Source organism: Antechinus flavipes, chromosome 2, assembly GCF_016432865.1.
Source record: "Antechinus flavipes isolate AdamAnt ecotype Samford, QLD, Australia chromosome 2, AdamAnt_v2, whole genome shotgun sequence".
In the NCBI taxonomy this organism is placed as follows: domain Eukaryota; kingdom Metazoa; phylum Chordata; class Mammalia; order Dasyuromorphia; family Dasyuridae; genus Antechinus; species Antechinus flavipes.
In genome coordinates this window covers 647,275,241-647,293,363 of record NC_067399.1, presented here as the reverse complement: position 1 = coordinate 647,293,363, position 18,123 = coordinate 647,275,241, and the positions used below count along the sequence as shown (strand labels likewise).

General features: G+C 38.1%; 1 protein-coding gene across 4 annotated transcripts in view; it reads right to left on the bottom strand.

The window, feature by feature from the left end:
* Positions 1-15,703, bottom strand: part of CCSER2 (coiled-coil serine rich protein 2) — a 120,600-nt gene extending 104,897 nt beyond the window's left edge. The window contains exon 1 of one of the 4 annotated variants that reach the window (XM_051982361.1): positions 15,503-15,703. The gene's annotated coding sequence lies outside the window, so the exon portion shown is untranslated. The remainder of the gene's footprint in view (positions 1-15,502) is intronic. The other 3 variants (XM_051982362.1, XM_051982360.1, XM_051982359.1) reach the window with 3 other exon arrangements.
* Positions 15,704-18,123: the final 2,420 nt, after the last annotated feature.

The following is an 18,123-nucleotide window of genomic DNA, read 5'->3' as shown; positions in this document are numbered from 1 at the left end:
AATATCAAATGCTATTAATAATAATAAAGCAGAGGAGATAAATGCCTGCCATAGATATTTATCACTGATGAAGTATATCCAGAACTAAAGATGACATTATGGTCAAAGCATCAAGGATCACAATATCATTCTGAAATAGGAACAGCTGGAAGACCTCACATTGAGAATAATCCCTGTGCTGGTGTTGCTTCAAGAAGAAATTCAAAAGGGGTTAGATGTGGCAAGTACTGAATCAATAAAAAAGTGGCAGGTGGAGCAGGGGCAGTTAGTGCTGTGGATATAATTGATAGAGCCATAGCAGAGTTGATAAAATTAGGCTTTGAGTTAAAAAGATGTGAGTTCAAATTCAACTTACAACACTAGCTATGTGACTTTGGGCACTTGGTTTGTCTTTTTCAATTTCAAGAGTAAAATGGGGATTATAATAGCATCTATCTCCCCAGGTTGTTGTAAGGATCAAATGAGATTATATTTGTAAAGCACTTAGCACAATGTCTAACACATAAAAGGTACTATATAAATATTAGGTGGCATAGTAGATACAGTTCAGGGTCTAGCATCAGGAAAACTCTTCCAAAGTTCAAAAGTAGCCTCAGACAATAAGTCTATGACCCTGGACTTAACCCTATTTGCCTCATTGTTGAAAAGAGCCAAGTCCATCATAGTTGATCACATAATCTTATTGTTCTGTGTATGATGTTCTTTTGGTTCTACTCTGTTCAATTAGCATCAGTTTATGTAAGTCTCTCCAGGCCTCTCTGAAATCATCCTGCTGATCGTTTCTTATGGAACATAATATTCAATAACATGCATATATCATAACTTATTCAGCCATTCTCCAACTGATGGGCATCCACTCAGTTTCCAGTTTCCAGCTCCTTAACACTACAAAAAGGGCTGCTACAAACATTTTTTTGTACATGTCCGTTCTTTTCCCTTTTTTATGTAATCTCCTTGGGATAGACTCAGAGGAGACACTACTGGATCAAAACACATGCATCGACATGCATATAAGCATACACATAGGCTTTATCCTATTTCTTAGAGAAGGTTAATGGATATACAACAGTCATTAAAACTACCAAGTTGGCAAACAAAACTTCCTTGCTGAACAGAGATTAGAGCAAAGACAATACCAGCAGTTTGAAGCACAAGCTGATTTGAAAGTATTACAATACAATGAAAAGTAGCTGAAGATAAAAAAAATTGCAGAAAACTTGCTCTGAGATTCAGCAAAACCAGATTATTTTGATAATACTTGTAACAAAATGGAGGAAGCCAACCAACAGATATGTAATTGGTGATTCCTTGGAATGAGGGTAGGCCTATGGATAGCTCCCACACCCTGTTCTTTCTGGGGAGTAGGAACAGTCATTGTATATACAAGACAAGAATATTTTCTTCTATGATGTCACTGGGAAAGGCATCTATCACCCATCATCCCCTAAGGAAACAGAAGAAGGACAACATATGAATTCTGAATGTTTCTGTAGCTTTACTTCAACTAAGAAGGATCGCTGTTTCAATACTCTCCTTGGTCTACTTCTCTTTAAATAATTAGCAACTGAACCTAAACTTGAATAAATTGAATAAAATTTTGAATTTGAATAATTTTTATTATTTCCCAGTTTGCAAAAGAGATGGAGGAAACAGGTCAAATTACCATCAAAATTCCCAATACTATTCCCTGAAGGCAGGTAGCAGAGAAGACCCACAGGCTACAAGTGAAAAATATGATAAATATACTAGAATTTTCAAAATGATCTATTTTCATAGGTGTTTATTAAAAAAAAAGCTGTATTTTGTTTCTGCTTCTCAGTACCCAAAATACTAAGAAATGACAATTGCAAAAGAAATTCAAAAGTTCATTTGATTCTAAATAAAATACATGAAATTTCTGACAGAAACTGAAGTTCTAAGAGAAAGAATAACAGATTTGGAATAAAAAATATTGAAATAAGAAAAACATGGCAGAAAAGAATCAAAAGGCAACAATGTCAAACACAAACACACACACATACACACACACACACACACAACACACACACACACACACAGAGGAATACTATACAAACTAAAGTGTGAGCTTGAAAACAACATGCATAGAGATAACTTAAGGATTGTAACTCTCCCAGAAGAATATAATAAATCAAAAAACCTGAGTAGAATAAAAGGCAAGGCATTAAATAAGAAAACTGCCTGTAACTTCTGAATATAGAGAAAAAAGCACTAAGTTAGGGAATTTACAAATGGTACAAGTAGAAACATTTAACAATTTCAGTAACGAAAAAAATTTTTTTAAGTAGCCAGACCTTTAAAGATGAAGGAAAAGCATTTTGAATAAGGATTTTTCTTCATTTAAAAAATTCATAAAAGAATGGAGCAATATATGCCAAAATCAAAGGCATTCTTAGGCAGCAACCTAAAATTATATGATTCACAATTTGATATACCACAAGAAAGAAACAGAAACATTTGAAGCATTCATGCAAAAACAAATACAAAAATAAAACCAACAAGAAAATTATTTAACTTGAAAAAGATTTTTAGAAATTTTTATCACAAATTCTTTTCCTCAAGGCAATGAAGCCACCATATTTGGACTCTAACATCTCAGCCCTGAGTAGGCTGCCAGATAAAGTGGAAATGACACTTAAAAAAAAAAAAAAAAAAAAAAAAAACAAAGATGAACTAGGCCAACTACAGAGGTCAAGGAAAGATATAACAATTATGAGATCATAGGTGGAAAAATTCTCAAGATATATGAAACAGACAAGATGGTAATAACATGGGGGAAAAAATCTCAAATCTCGAGCACCAGCCCTGAAGTCAAGAGGACAAGAATTCAAATCTGTTCTCAGACACTTAATATTTCCTAGCTGTGTGACCCTGGGCAAATCACTTAACTTCAATTGCCTCAATAAAAAAAGCAAAAAAAAAAAAAAAAAAAAAAATCTCAAATCTCTGGCCAGGACAGGAGCAAAAATAGGAGGTAGACCACTCAGCTTTTCATATACCTGCTCTAGAAACTACAGTAAATGACTTTTTCCACTCCAGACCTGTGCAATATGTCAGCTCAAAGCCCATGGGCAAGAGGAGAGAGGTCTTGCTGCTGTTCAGTCATTTCTCAGTCATATCTGACTCCATGATCCCATTTGGAGTCTGCCACTTTTTGGCAGAGATACTAGAGCTATAAGTCATTTCCTTCTCCAGCACATTTTACAGATGAAGAAACTGAGGCAAACCAGGGTAAGGGATCTGCCTAGGGTCACACACCTAGTAAGTGTCTGAGGCCAGATTAGAACTCAGGAAGATAAGTATTCCTGACTCCAGCTTGGCATTCTATCCATTGTATCATCTAACTGCCCTCTAAAATTAAAGCTGTCCAGTAGAGGAACTGCTGCTCAATCATTAATAAAAAAGAAAGCCACTGGCAAGACCAGGATCAGAGAAAGGTAGTCCTCCAGTATAACCAGGGATAGATCAGAGGTATTTGTAGCATGCGAGGCTCTGTATATGGAGGAAAGCAAGAATAAATAAATTTCTCAACAAATCCCTGGAGTAGTCAGAAAGTCTTAATGAGAATTTTTCAAAGTAAGACTTTGGAAGTTTGAGAAGTAGCAAGCAGTGATCATCAAGGAGCTTTTAATAGGACAGTAACAAAAAAAAAAAAAAAAAAAAAAAAAAAAAAGGGACACCTCATGTCCTGGAACTCTAAGATATTAAGCCTTCTGTCTGAAGATTCCAAAAAAGAATCTGAAGATAAAGCGCTCTAAATCTAACTCTAGGAAAGGAGATCAACACAGATACCAAGTGACAGAGGACAAGACCAAGCAGGGATGACTATCCAACCCAAAAGTATAGGAGGGGATATTGTCTGGTCCTGGCACAAAGCTACAATGTGGAAATTAAATCTAGAGAAAGAAATAAAGTAAAAATCAACTTGTATCAAAACTACTGCGGTCCTAAAAATCTTCCAAAATAAGGAACACGTAACTCCTTAACAAGTGCAAAAGTGCAAATAAAGACTCAATGAAAAAAATAATTTTCCACAGGGTCTACAATGAATCTCTAGAAGAAATGAAGCAAAAAAAAAAAAATTATATATATATATATATATGAAATAAAGGCTCCATAGGACAGAATTGCAATTAAAATAAGTACAATTTAGTATGGATCTACATAATTCTACTATTGTCTAGTTCATCTCTTTCCATCCAGTCCACAAGAACAATAATGAGGGACTTTGTCAAATGCTTTACTAAAATCTAGATACATTTCCTTGATCTGCTAGTTTAGTAACTCTATTCAATAGTCTGACATGACCTGCATTCTTTTTCTTTTCTTTCCTTTTTTAAGACTGGATGTCCCTATTTTGAGGAGTTTGACACATCATAAGTGAAACAAGTATTTATCAAATGCTACTAGATGCCAGGTACTAAAAGAAATATTGTCTTAAAAACATTATCTCACTTGATCCAAACAATCCTAAGAGATTAGAGGACAGGAGAGGATGAGATTTATGAGCATTGGAAAAGTGGCCTCTATTTTCTCAATCAAATAGGAGGTAAGATCCTTACCCATAAGAGAGGGAGGCAATGGTGATGTAAGAGACTGCTAAACAAACCATTATGGAAAAGTGCAAAAGACAATCAGTTACTGAGATTGCGTTGCCTCCAATAAAGGATAAGCCTCATAGAAGTTGTGAATTGGTTGTGAATTGCCAGTTAGTGTGAATGTTAAAATACAACCATGATCATTAAGCTGCCAAGTATTCTTTTCACTAAAGTGCACTGTTCCTCAAATAATATACTGCACATTAATATGTATCAAAAGCAAAGCAATGGTAATGGCCTTTTCTTATTCACAGCAACAAAATGGACAGGATGGCAGAATATGCAACCACAGCCTAAAGATCAGCCAAGCTAAATTATGTTAGAAATCCATTTCAGACAACAAAAAGAAGACAACTACTGAACTCTATCTAATCTTGCTTCTGCTTTCATTAACAGGAAGAATTTTTTTTTTAATTCCCCATTTGTAAAGACAGGAAACATGGGAATAAAGATCAAGAAATTAAGCCCAATATAATTAAGGAATTTTTTTTTTAAATCAAGCTACTCTTAATGAACTGAAGTCACTATATCCTGACAATTTAAATTTCAGGATACTGATAGATCTGCCAGCTAGTACTATGGTCACTGTTACTTGTCTTTGAAAGATCGTGAGAAATAGTGTGAAATGGGCAGAACCAGAAAAACAATATACACGCTAGCTACCCCAATGAAAGGGAAAAAAAAATTTTAAACTGAATCCTATTTTAATTCATTGTGATTAATTTGGTCATTATAAACCAACAAAATTTGTACTTGCATAAGAGTAAAAGCCATTTCTTTGCAGTGGCTATGGCACATTTCAAATACTATAAGACTCAGCTGATGTATTGATTAGTTTTACTCAATTTTTCTTTTTTCTCCTTTTTAATTTTTTTTAACACAAGGAAGGAATAGCTCACTGGGTAGTGTTGAAGAGATAGTGTATTCAGAAACTAAGTTGATAGAAAACCAAAATAAATCAGTATCAAAATAATCATTTAAAATGCAAACATCTTGGAGAATCTTTTTTTTCCTAAATCATTCAATAAGCCTGAGATAGGTCTTACATTAATCTTAATCCGATAATCTTAATCAGATTAAGGTGTTTTCCCCATCTAAATTTGGGTACCACCTTCTTGGGGCTTAGAACTCCTCAAACTTTAATCCAGTTTCTCTACAGAAAGGCCTTTGGGAAGAAGAAAAAGAATTTAATATTTTAATATTATGCTCTGCCTTTACTATTTACCAAATGTTTGGTCAAATACTGCTAAAATTTTCTTCATTCAGGTAAATCTGGAGAAGACTTCAAATAAATAGCATCCATATAACACCAACTATGTGCCAGATCCTGTGCTAAGTACAAATTTTTATTTCATGTGGTCCTCAAAACAACCCTAGAAAGATAGCTGATATTATTATTTTCATTTTACAATTGAAGAAACTGAGATAAACTGAAGGTAAGTGACTTGCCCAAGGTCAAACAGCTTTTAAATGAACTCTTCCGGTTCTAAAACCCAGTGCTCCATCTTCTGCATCACCTAATTGCCTGGAAAAATATGTATTTCTTAACATTTTCTTTAACTACATTTCCACAGCACTCTGACCCCTAAACTACACACAGCTTCTCAGTGGTACAGCACCATCTACTAGGGTCTATTCCACGTAGATGCAATGATTTTCTCCCTTAAAAAAGGAAATCATTCAGAGATGTGATCAATACAGAAGACTATAGCTTAAGCTGTTAATTCTGTCTCCCTTGTCATCTAGACCTTAAAAACCCAAAAGGACACGGAATTCCTTAGACTTATTTAACATATGAGGCACTGTCAGGAGAATCAACACCTCTATCCTGCTCTTTTCACAGAGGCAAGGGGAGTTAGCTATCTAAATGTAGTAGTGTGGATCCTTGCAGAATATCTTTTTCCTATGCTTCTTTTAAATAATAGATGGTCTACAAGTGCTTCATGACTCTGAAACCAAGCCTGAACTGTGCTTAAACCATGTCTGACCCTATTTTATAGAATGAAGAAACTAAGACCCAAATGGGTAAACTGATATCCCTGTGGTCACAAAAACAATTTGGGAAAGACAGGATTAAAATGTTTTCTACCATACTTAAGTACCCGAAATGTCAGATTAGCCACCACTTCCTCCATTTAAGATCCTTTCTTTCCCTCTCAAAGAACAATTTGCTAGGAAAATGTATAATTATTATTTGATTTTGCTTTACTTGACAATAATGAAATTACTTGGGGTATTTTTTGGTTTTTGGTTTGTTTTTTTTAATATTTTATTTTATTTTGTAATAACTTTATATTGACAGAATCCATGCCAGGTTAATTTTTTTACAACATTATCCCTTGCACTCGTTTCTGTTCCGATTTTTCCCCTCCCTCCCTCCACCCCCTCCCCTAGATGGCAAGCAGTCCTATATATGTTAGATATGTTGCAGTATATCCTAGATACAGTATATGTTTGCAGAACCAAACAGTTCTCTTGTTGCACAGGGAGAATTGGATTCAAAAGGTAAAAATAACCCGGGAAGAAAAACAAAAATGCAAATAGTTCGCATTCGTTTCCCAGTGTTCTTTCTTTGGGTGTAGCTGCTTCTGTCCATCATTTATCAATTGAAACTCAGTTAGATCTCTTTGTCAAAGAAATCCACTTCCATCAGAATACATCCTCATACAATATCGTTGTCGAAGTGTATAATGGTCTCCTGGTTCTGCTCATTTCACTTAGCATCAGTTCATGTAAGTCTCTCCAAGCCTCTCTGTATTCGTCCTGCTGGTCATTCCTTACAGAACAATAATATTCCATAGCATTCATATACCACAATTTACCCAACCATTCTCCAATTGATGGGCCCCATTCAATTTCCAGTTTCTAGCCACTACAAACAGGGCTGCCACAGACATTTTGGCACATACAGGTCCCTTTCCCTTCTTTAGTATCTCTTTAGGGTATAAGCCCAGTAGTAGCACTGCTGGATCAAAAGGTATGCACAATTTGATAATTTTGGGGGCATAATTCCAGATTGCTCTCCAGAATGGTTGGATTCGGTCACAACTCCACCAACAATGCATCAGTGTCCCAGTTTTCCCGCATCCCCTCCAACATTCATCATTATTTTTTCCTGTCATCTTAGCCAATCTGACAGGTGTGTAGTAGTATCTCAGAGTTGTCTTAATTTGCATTTCTCTGATCAATAGTGATTTGAAACACTTTCATATGAGTGGTAATAGTTTCAATTTCATCATCTGAAAATTGTCTGTTCATATCCTTTGACCATTTATCAATTGGAGAATGGCTTGATTTTTTATAAATTAGAGTCAGTTCTCTATATATTTTGGAAATGAGGCCTTTATCAGAACCTTTAACTGTAGAGATGTTTTCCCAGGTTGTTGCTTCCCTTCTAATCTTGTTTGCATTAGTTTTGTTTGTACAAAGGCTTTTTAATTTGATATAATCAAAATTTTCTATTTTGTGATCAGTAATGGTCTCTAGTTCATCTTTGGTCACAAATTTCTTTCTCCTCCATAAGTCTGAGAGGTAAACTATCCTATGTTCCTCTAATTTATTTATAATCTCGTTCTTTATGCCTAGGTCATGGACCTATTTTGATCTTATCTTGGTATATGGTGTTAAGTGTGGGTCCATGCCTAATTAATGAAATTACTTGTTAACAGGTTTTTATTCATCAATTTATGTTATTTTAACTAAATGGGTTCTTTTAAGCAAGACCATACATCTAATCATTATCACTAGTATTGTTTCCATGGGAAAACATATTCTGAATACAAAACAATCTGCAAAGTTTTGGAATACAACCTTTTAGAATACAAGTTAGACTTCCTAGAATTCATTTCTTCTGGGGTGGGGAGGGGGAGAAAAACTTCCATTAGAAAAAAACTTGTTTCTTTTAAAAATAAAATACACTATTCATAATGTATTCAGTAAGACTTTTTTAAAAAATAAAGCTTTCTCAAGGTTAACCAAACTTACCACTAAATCAGTCCTGAATTAAAACAAACATTCCTTTCCTTATTTTCTTTAATTCAAGTGTCTTCTCTCTGTTAAACTTCAATTTATGCTGTATATATTTTGACTTCCCCCATTAGAATGAACTTTCTAAGAACAGGAACTGGCTTTTTTATCTTTTGTTTTGGTATCTCCAGTCTTTAGCACATTGCCTGCCAGGCACATAGTAGGTGCTTAATAAATATTGTCTAATCGATAGATCAACCCCTGTAACCAGGAAGAATGTATTTTTCTATTATTTTTCTCCCATGGGTGAAAAGACAATCAGGGATATTAACAAATTAAGTGCTGGTATACATGTAATTTTCTAAGACAATAAAATTAGACTTGGAAGGAACTAACCTTAGAATCTATTGAATACAAATATCTCATTTTATAAATGAGGAAACTGATGGCCAGAGAAATGAAGTAACTGAAGTGAACTAAAACCCTAAATTTTCCTGACTCAACATGCTCCCTCTAAAGCCCTGTAGTCACAGTTCTCAAAGTGCAATCCAGGAATTTCCGGAAAAGACCCTTTCAGGGCACCCACAAAGAAAAAAATATTTTCATAGTAATACTAAATGTTTTAATTTTTAATATGGTAAATATAGATAGATACAATTCAAATTAATGATGCTTTTGAGGGGGTCCTCAATAATTTTAAAGAGTACTAAAAGATCATAAAACTAAAAAGTTTGAGTTCCACTAAGTATGAAAAAGGCCTCTGACACTGGATCACCTCTCTGTGGAAAATATACAAAAATACAGACAAAAATCCCACAAGATGAAAGGTTGTGGGATGAATGGTAATCTGCACTGGCAGAAGGAGTACTGAAGCTTTATTCCTTTGAAAATAAATAACATCTTGTAGTTTACTAAATGACATTCTAATGACCCACATGGTCATCTTCCCAGTAATAAATTGTTGCCAAGGAATAATTTATATGCCAGGATGTTTTAAAACTTTAAAAATCATCCTATCCTCTTTTCCCTGAAGTGGGGAATGGGGGGGAGTTCTTAACTTTTTTTAGGTTATGGGCCCCTCTAGCAAATTGAAGCTTATAGACCCTATTCAAAACAGCATTTTAAAAAATTTTAAATAATTGAAGGAAATGCTTAAATTTCAATTAGAGGTCAGTGAAAATAAAGATGAAATTTAGTTCCTGTTCAACTTCAAAGACCCCTTGAAAGCTATCCACAGACCCAAGGAAACCTGTGGATTTAATGTGAAGAACTCCTGTTCTACAAAGACTCAAAGTAAAGTCTCATCATTCTGGAACAGTCTAAATCATATCAAACATCTCCCTTTGTGCCAATTTATCTCAATTCTTGGTTTTGTATTAAAACATTTGAGCCATCAGGTATCTCTCAACATAAATAATCTCAATTCTCTCCAAGGAGAGTAGGGCATAACAATTTACCGACATAAATTTTCAAAGACAGCAAGACAGGAAGTGAAAAGATAAAGTATTTTCAGTCTGTGATCTCTGGTAGAATATCTTGTAAATCTCTACATTCTGTGTGCTCTGTGGTAAAATTCATTTCCTGTGACTAAATGAGTATGATTGTTAGGAGCTTCCTTTCTGGTTTTTAAGGGCCTAGTTTCTAACATTTAATTTGATATCATTTAATGACAAAGTATTGTATAGAATGTAAAGTACATTATTAAAAAATGAACTTTGTGTCCTAATACCAACTTTTTTAATGAATTCATTTTGGACAAGGTAGCTGTTGAAGACAGACTTTTAAAAGTATGACATAATAAATATCAGTTCAGATCTGAAATTAGAATTGCAGAAGCCTAGTCATAATCCCAGTGTGTAACTACTTCTATAATCACGGGCAAGGCCGTTCATCTCACTGGGCTTCAGTTTTCTTTTCTTCATTTACAAAATGACTTTCTAAGGTCCCTTCTTACCCCAAAGAAGCTAATTAAGACTACATTGGGGGGGAGGGGAGTTGGGTGAGGCACAGGAACCTTACTAAAGCAATAGGATTAGCACAGATTTACTTGTGGGAATCCAACCTGAGCTTGAGTAAAAATTGAGGAAGTAACTCAAATGGGGGAAAGGGGATTCGCAACATTTTCATGAAATAGGCTTACATTACTCAGGATGTGCCTATATGTTTATATGTATTTAACCGATGCAGGCTTTGCCTTCTCTTCAGAAGTGTCAGGGTTAGCTTTTCCAAAGACCTACTTATTTTTTCATTACATATTAGTTCTAACCCATGGCTTCTCTCTTTCCTTCCTATTCCTGCCAGTCCACAGCTGAACAGAATGTTATCTTTATCTAGAGTGTCATAGCCTGAAATAAGCCCACAACTATCTCAAATATTGTAAGGATTTTTACTGCTGTCAACAGGTGGAATACAAACCAGAAGCAAAAAGCCTACTTATTACTTGTCTCCCATCCTGTTTCTCAACTGAAAATATGCCAGTGGACCTCTTTAGGTTCACAAAACACTAAGAAAAAATATTCCATATACTATACAATTTAATTAAAAGAAATTGAGAAATCAGTGAGTTGCAGCTATTCAGACAAGGAAGAAAAGAGCTGCTGATAAAGAAAAAAGGTAAAACACATTTGTATTCTAGGAAGATGTAGATGACCACTTGCATCCAATAAACAATCAAGACATAGCCAACACTCAATCTTTCCTACCAATAAAGTTTAGAATTGGGGATGAGCCCACATTATTAAAGTTCATTATTGTACATTACTAGTGTGATGAAAGGGTAAGCCATTTACTCCTAAGTCCCACAACTTATCTATATCAGCATCTGTACAGCATAATACAATAACTTAAACCAATGAAATATAAAGTACATTACAAAACTATCTCCAATTTTTTTTAAAATAAAAATATAAAGACTAGAATGTGAACCCAGGACAACCCATTATTTGAAGACATCAAATAATAAATCACTCTACTGTAATGCATTTTAAAATTATTTTTTAAAAAGGTGTGATGTAGAGTTTAACATACATTGGACTATTTGCCATCTAGGGGAGGACATGAGGGAAGGGAGGGAAAATTGGAACACAAGGTTTTGCAAGGGCTTAATGTTAAAGATTTGTCCATGCATGTTTTGAAAAATAAAAAGCTTTAATAAATTTTTTAAAAGTTTGATGTAGTAGTTAACAATCTCTTAAAGGATTAGACAGCAACCCCACTTTTTGATCACACACTGGTCTATATAGGAAACTGCATCATACAGCAGTTTGACATAAAATATTTTCCCATTGAAACAATGTTATAATGTGGGGGGGGGGGGTTCTCATTCAAAGGTTTATCAAATAAATTGCAGATGTGACCAGAATTCTAAACACATCCTTGTATCTTAAAGGTTATGCCAGCAGAATATAAATTCTAGCAGGTCTTGGGAAACTAGTAGCACTTTGATAGGACCCTGCTAATGTATTATTTGCCTTGTCACGTGAGGATGACTTCTCACCACGTTGGCTAGAAAGAAATTAATTTTTCAGTCTCAGTACCTAAATACAATCAATTAAATTGTATCAGGAGGAATTATATTTGCCTAGTTGAAGTAAGTACCAGCACTAATGTTACTTCCAAATCTTCAAAGTCAGTCATTTAACTATTATTTATTAAGGACCTACTTTATATCAGACATTTGGCTAAGTGGCAAAAAACACCCTCAAGGAGCCCTCAAAGAGCTCAATCTAATGGGGAAAACGGCAAAACTTGGGATAATGTTAAAAGGAAGACAAGGGCAAAATTTCTTGCAGAAAATGAGATTTTAGCCAAGACTTGAAGGAAGACAGAATCCAGGAAACAGAGGCGTGAAAGCATTCTGAGCATGCATGACAGCCCATGTATCAAAGTATTAAAGCATACAAAACAATATGCCATAAAAGCAGAGGAAAAATGTCTATAAATTTCTATTAATAACTTAAACTAATTTCCACAAAATGAACTTACTATAAATTATATACTTGGCACCTTAAAAACACAATTTCACTATATCATCAATATGACCTAAAATTAATAATGCTAGCCATAGAAAAAAAAGTATTCTAAAATAACAATAATTTCCCTTACTTTCTTAAAGTGGTTGTTGTGAGCATTTTAATAAATTTGTATGGGAAATTATAGACAACTGTTTTCTTTTTCTCTATATATTCTTATACCAAAGCAAAAGGACTTTAAATCATTTTTAGAGCTATAGTAAGAACTGGAAAGCACTTTTCAAAAATAGCCTGCAATTCTAATTAATTACCACTAGATGACAGGCTAGTACCTTAGCAAACTTTAAAGGCATTTTCAGGCAGACTAAAAAATGCAGTTCTATATGAGACCATTTAATGATAGGTTCATCACTAGAGAAGTAGCAATAAATGTTCTCTAAGGTACTTAACCATATAACAGTTTACAGTTATTAATATGGGTATATAAAGCCTATCAGAAGAACCTTTTAAACCCGGCATTCATCCTGTCATTCCCAAACTCAGCATCTAGCACAATTCACTACAAATATGTCCTTAATATAAATTCATGGATTTGGATATATGTCTTATGTTCAGGATGGTTCTTGGTAGGGGATAGTACTATATCTCAAGAAAAATAAGGAATCCTAGTGTGGCATAGCTCCAGTGAAGTCCTATTTTGATACTACATCCTAACTGGGAAATATCTTATGGTCCTTGAACACCATACCAGTGAACAAAGTGAACACACATGGATAAAATTATAGACTTTTAAATAAATCATAAAAGTACATTATTTTAATACCTACATTAACTATTTATATAAAAAGAGTATTAATTAAAATTTGAAAATTCTAGGATTTAAAAAAACTATTTCCAAATATGAATTCTATGGTTGAAGAAAAAACAGTGAAGAAAACACGGAAGAAAAAAGGTAATAACTATGAAGAAAGTGATAAAGGAATGACAGATGGTCAAGTAGTTTGGGGATTAAAAATTGGAAGGCAATAGCAGTAACTCTGGGAAATGCAGAGTCAGGAAGGCCTGCAATTTCATAGCTGTGCAGAACTCCCAGTGTGAACATTCCCTCCACCAATGCAAATCAGTAAATCATCTGTAACTTAAAAGAATATTAAGAGCTTGCTTGGGACTTCATTGATATGTTTCTTAGTTTTGCTGTGCTGCCTTTTTTTCTTCATTTTTTTTAATTCTTTGTTACAAGGGAGAGTTCTTTGGGGACAGATATATTTGGAAATGAAAATGCAATAAAAACAAAAGATATCAATTAAAAAAAAAAGTTTAATCTATGGTTGTAGAGCACAATAGAGGTTAAATTAATTTGCCTAGTCACACCAACAGTTTGTATCCCGATTTCTTGACTCCTTTGAAGAGACATTCTATTCACAACCTGTCTTTCAACAATAACATATAAGAAAAGAAAAGAAACTAACTTTAGGGGCATTATTCTTATAATTTTTATGGTGTAGTAATCATAGCCATGAAATGTAAATGTTATCAATTGGGAGTGATGTCTTAATCAGGAATCTTATTTCATTAAAATGATACAGCTAGACATAACATTGTTTGCCATTACACAGCTTAATTACAAAGTTCATTGTACATAGCACAGCATCAAAGAAATAATGCAGCCAAGAAGATAACAGCATCTACCACAAAACTGTGGTCTTAGAAATCTGGTTATTGGATACTCTTGCCAAAAGAAAAATTGCTTGTGTAACATTTTAATGCACAGAGGAAACTGGCAAGGGTCAGCTTCCATCAAGTCATATAAATTATCATGATTTACCGTTAGTCAGCATATTAACTTCTATTATATATGACTAAAGATTTCAATTTTTACAACTTCTATTTGCCATTTGGCAATCTTCCCTTAAGTTTAAAGGGAGAAGCAGAGGTGGTATTTGATAATGGGGCATGCTGAAGATAGAAAAGAAAAAAGGAAAGAAAGGGAGCTAGGAGAGTTTTGTTGTTGTTTTGACAGACGATAGTGTCCTATAATAGATGGATATTGGAATCGGTTTTGCAGTGGTGTTGCTGGCTCTGTGACCTTGTACTAATCTCAGTTCCCCTCGTGTAAAACTACACGATTGGACTTGATCTCCAATGTCCCTCCCAACTCTCAATCACTCTATGATCTATACAGAGCATCTATATCCGGATGCGCACATATGAATTTATAAATGTGCCATTGCCCTAACCTGAGGGATGAGCAATAGAGCTGCGTTTTCCTAATGATAGACACCTCTGATCAAAGCAAAAGGGGTGCTTAAAAATTCAGGTTTCAGAAGCGCTAGGGCCTGATCTTGAAAAAGCAAGCCTAACTGACCGGTTAGTCTACAAAGATGAATTTGCAAGTATGAAATTCAAAATCAAGTGCAGTCCCCAATAACCACTACAAAGGACCCAACCTTCCCTCCCACCGGCCAAGAAAAGTGTCAGACGGGAAGGAGATAAAGATCCGCCGCACCCCATTCAAACACTGACATCCCGGGCACAGGGACCCATAAAAGTAAATTTCCTGCTCCGTTTCCGAGGGGGTTTTAAGGTGCTCTGGAGGCCTGCCCCCGGCCCTTTTCTGAAGAATTGCCGGATGCTTCGGCTTTATAAATAGCATTCTGGCACCCAAGCAAAATGGAAGAGATGCTTCCCAAGCCGCAGCGCAGCCCATCACGAGAGCCCGGCCCCCCTGACATCCTGCCGTGCCCACCCAGGGGTGCTAGGATAGGGGCTCGACCTCGAGCCGTCATCGGGGGACAGCCGGAGGAGGGGGCCAGCGGGGCCGAGCCGCGCCCTCGGCACGCACACACCCACCCGCCGTCCGGACGCAGCGTCTGCACCCCGAGCCGCCAAAGGGAACCCTCGACCCCCCGGCGGGGGCACCCCACCCTCCTCGCTCCCTCCGTCACTCACCCGGGGCGGGGGGGGGAGGTCGCGGTTGTCTGTCCAGCCCCGGCCGCCACCGCCCCCGGGCCCGGCACAGCGAGTGCCCGGTCAGCGGGGGAGGAGCCCAGCGGGTGAAGGAGGGATGGTGGGAAGGATGGAAGGACCCCGCGACGCCCGGCAGTCACATGCCCTCGGGCCCGGCTGGGCGCGCCGCGGCTGCCTGGACCCCGGGCTCGCCGTTGCAGCCGTCGCAGCCGCCGCCGTCACCGCCACAGCCACCGCCTCCGCGGGCGCTCCCTGAGCCTCCTCAGCTTCCTTGGCCGCCGCCGCCCCTTCCTCGACTCCTTCCCACCCCTCCCTCCCTCCCTCCCCGGCCAGAGCCCCGGCCCCGCCCCACCCCAGGAGCCCCGCGGGCACGCACGCGCAGCCGTCAATAGCTCCGCCCCCTCCGAATCCAGGCTGCGCATGGGCAGCCAGACACGAGGCTGACCCCGCCTTCCGCTTGCCGGGCCCACCTCCTCTACCTAACTCGCTGGGCTGAGTCGGAAGAGCCTTCCGCGTCCAGCTCCCCTCCAGACCGACAAACTCCCCGCCCCGCCCCGATCCCACCTCTAGCCTACCTGATAGATTTTAGGCCCCGCCTTCTTCCAGCCTAGGCCCTCCCGGCCCCTTCCCTGACAATTCTCCAAAACCCGTCCATTTTGACAGCCCTCCAGGCCCCGCCCCATTGCTGCCTGTTGAGCCCAGGCCCCTCCCCCTTCTCGGCTACTCCGCCCCCACGCCGGCCTGCGAGCCGACCTCTTATGTGCTGCTTCTCTGTGGACCTCGCTCTACCCTTCCACACTTTGGGAGCGGAGCGGGTCTCACGGATCGTCCCTATCCGCCCTTCCCCCACCCGTCGGCCGAGATCTCCCGGCGCTGCGGGCCTACGGGGCTGTTTGACCTTGACCTTGGCTCCGTCCGTCCCCGGAACGTTTCGGGCAGTTCGTGGGTTTATTTGTTCTTTGCGGCCCCTGCTTTTGGGCGGGGCGCGGCCACGAGTGTTCTCCCCCGGGCGTCCTGGGCTGGTGACCGATCCCCACGTGCCCAGCCTGGCCCTCAGCCTTCCCCAGTCACTGGAGTGTGGGGCTGGGGCGATCCCCGAAAACCCCTGGCGGTCCTCGGACCCTGACCAGCACTACCACAAAGCGAGCTTTCCCGGCCTTCTCCTTCTTAAGAGCAGACTAACCGTCAATCACTCTGTGGTCCGGCCGGCCGGCAGCAAGGATTCCTTCCGCGGCGACCGATGGCCGGCAGCTGAGCTGCAAGCCTGGGCTCTTACCTTTAATGAGCTTGCAAAGACTAAAACCTAAATTTTGTCCCGGCACCCTGTGACTCGGCTTAAGCCTTAATCTCTCTTTTCTGTTTCACAATCCACAGGATCCAGGCTGGTGGGGGAATCGGGAGATGCAAGTAAGGGCCTGGAGGAGCCCAAGAATGGGTCCGAATTCTAGGTATACAGAGCACTCTGTTCAAAAAGCACCTACACTGGTGCCACCTGGCCAGTGCTAGGCCAAGATGAAGTTGGCCCAGAAAATAGCAACTTGAGGGAGAAGGAAGTAGTTTAGTAAGTAGTTAGTCTCTTTTCAGTGTTTTAAGACCTAGGCCACATGACTGGACTAAGAGAATGTACTAAAAACAAGTTTCATGGTGTTTTTTAGAGGAAGAAGAAAACTGACTAAGGAAGGGAGGAAAATGATTTTTCTTTTAAGTTAGCAAAAGGCCATTTGTTCCAGGTGAAAGGTTTCTAATATTTCCCCAAGTTTCCCTTGGTATTTGAAGGTAAAACTATAAACTTATATTAACCATCATGCTAGATAGGTCCCCAAAAGCGTGTAAATCTACCTAATGGGCGTCCTAAAATTGTCAAAAAGATCAAATGGGCTCATCTTTATAAAGTTTAGAAAAGTGCTTGTCATTTAGTAAGCATCTCATAAATGTTAGCTGTTATTATTGTTTACAAACAAGGAATGGGTTCCTGGTCATCTGGTCTTCCTTGGGCACACAGAGCAATCACCAATAATTTATATTGCCATATCAAACTACCTAAAGAGGAATAGTCAGGAGTCTCCAGCTTGAAACCATTTCCTCTTTTAAAAGGTCCCGTGAATCATGAGCTCCTGTCTCAGCAGCCAGTAAGATGGTTCTTTGTTATCTCAGTGCCACATAACCTTGAGTCACAAGTGTGGTGAAACATCAACATGGTTAATTGGAATCTAGACGGAAAGCATAATCCATGGAATGACCTCCATGGACCCATTCAGTTTCTTCTTCATATGGAATGAGCAGCTTCAGGAGGTAGTAAGTTTCCTATCACTGAAGAACTTCAAGCAAAGGCTAGATGACTCTTGGGGAGAGAGGTTTTGCAATGTTGAAAAATAAAGTTTACATATGAGGCAAGTGAAGTCCTGAAAAATGAAGATTCTTTTCAAAAGTCACACAGATAGGATTAGCATTTGAATTCAGATTATTTGCCTCCAAATATACTGCTCTTTTCCACTATATCATATTGCCTCTGATTCTTCCCTGTCATCTTGTACATGCTGGTAAATTATCTTATTTTGTCTTTATAATTAACTAATCTGTTTTAACTTGACTAGGGGGCATTT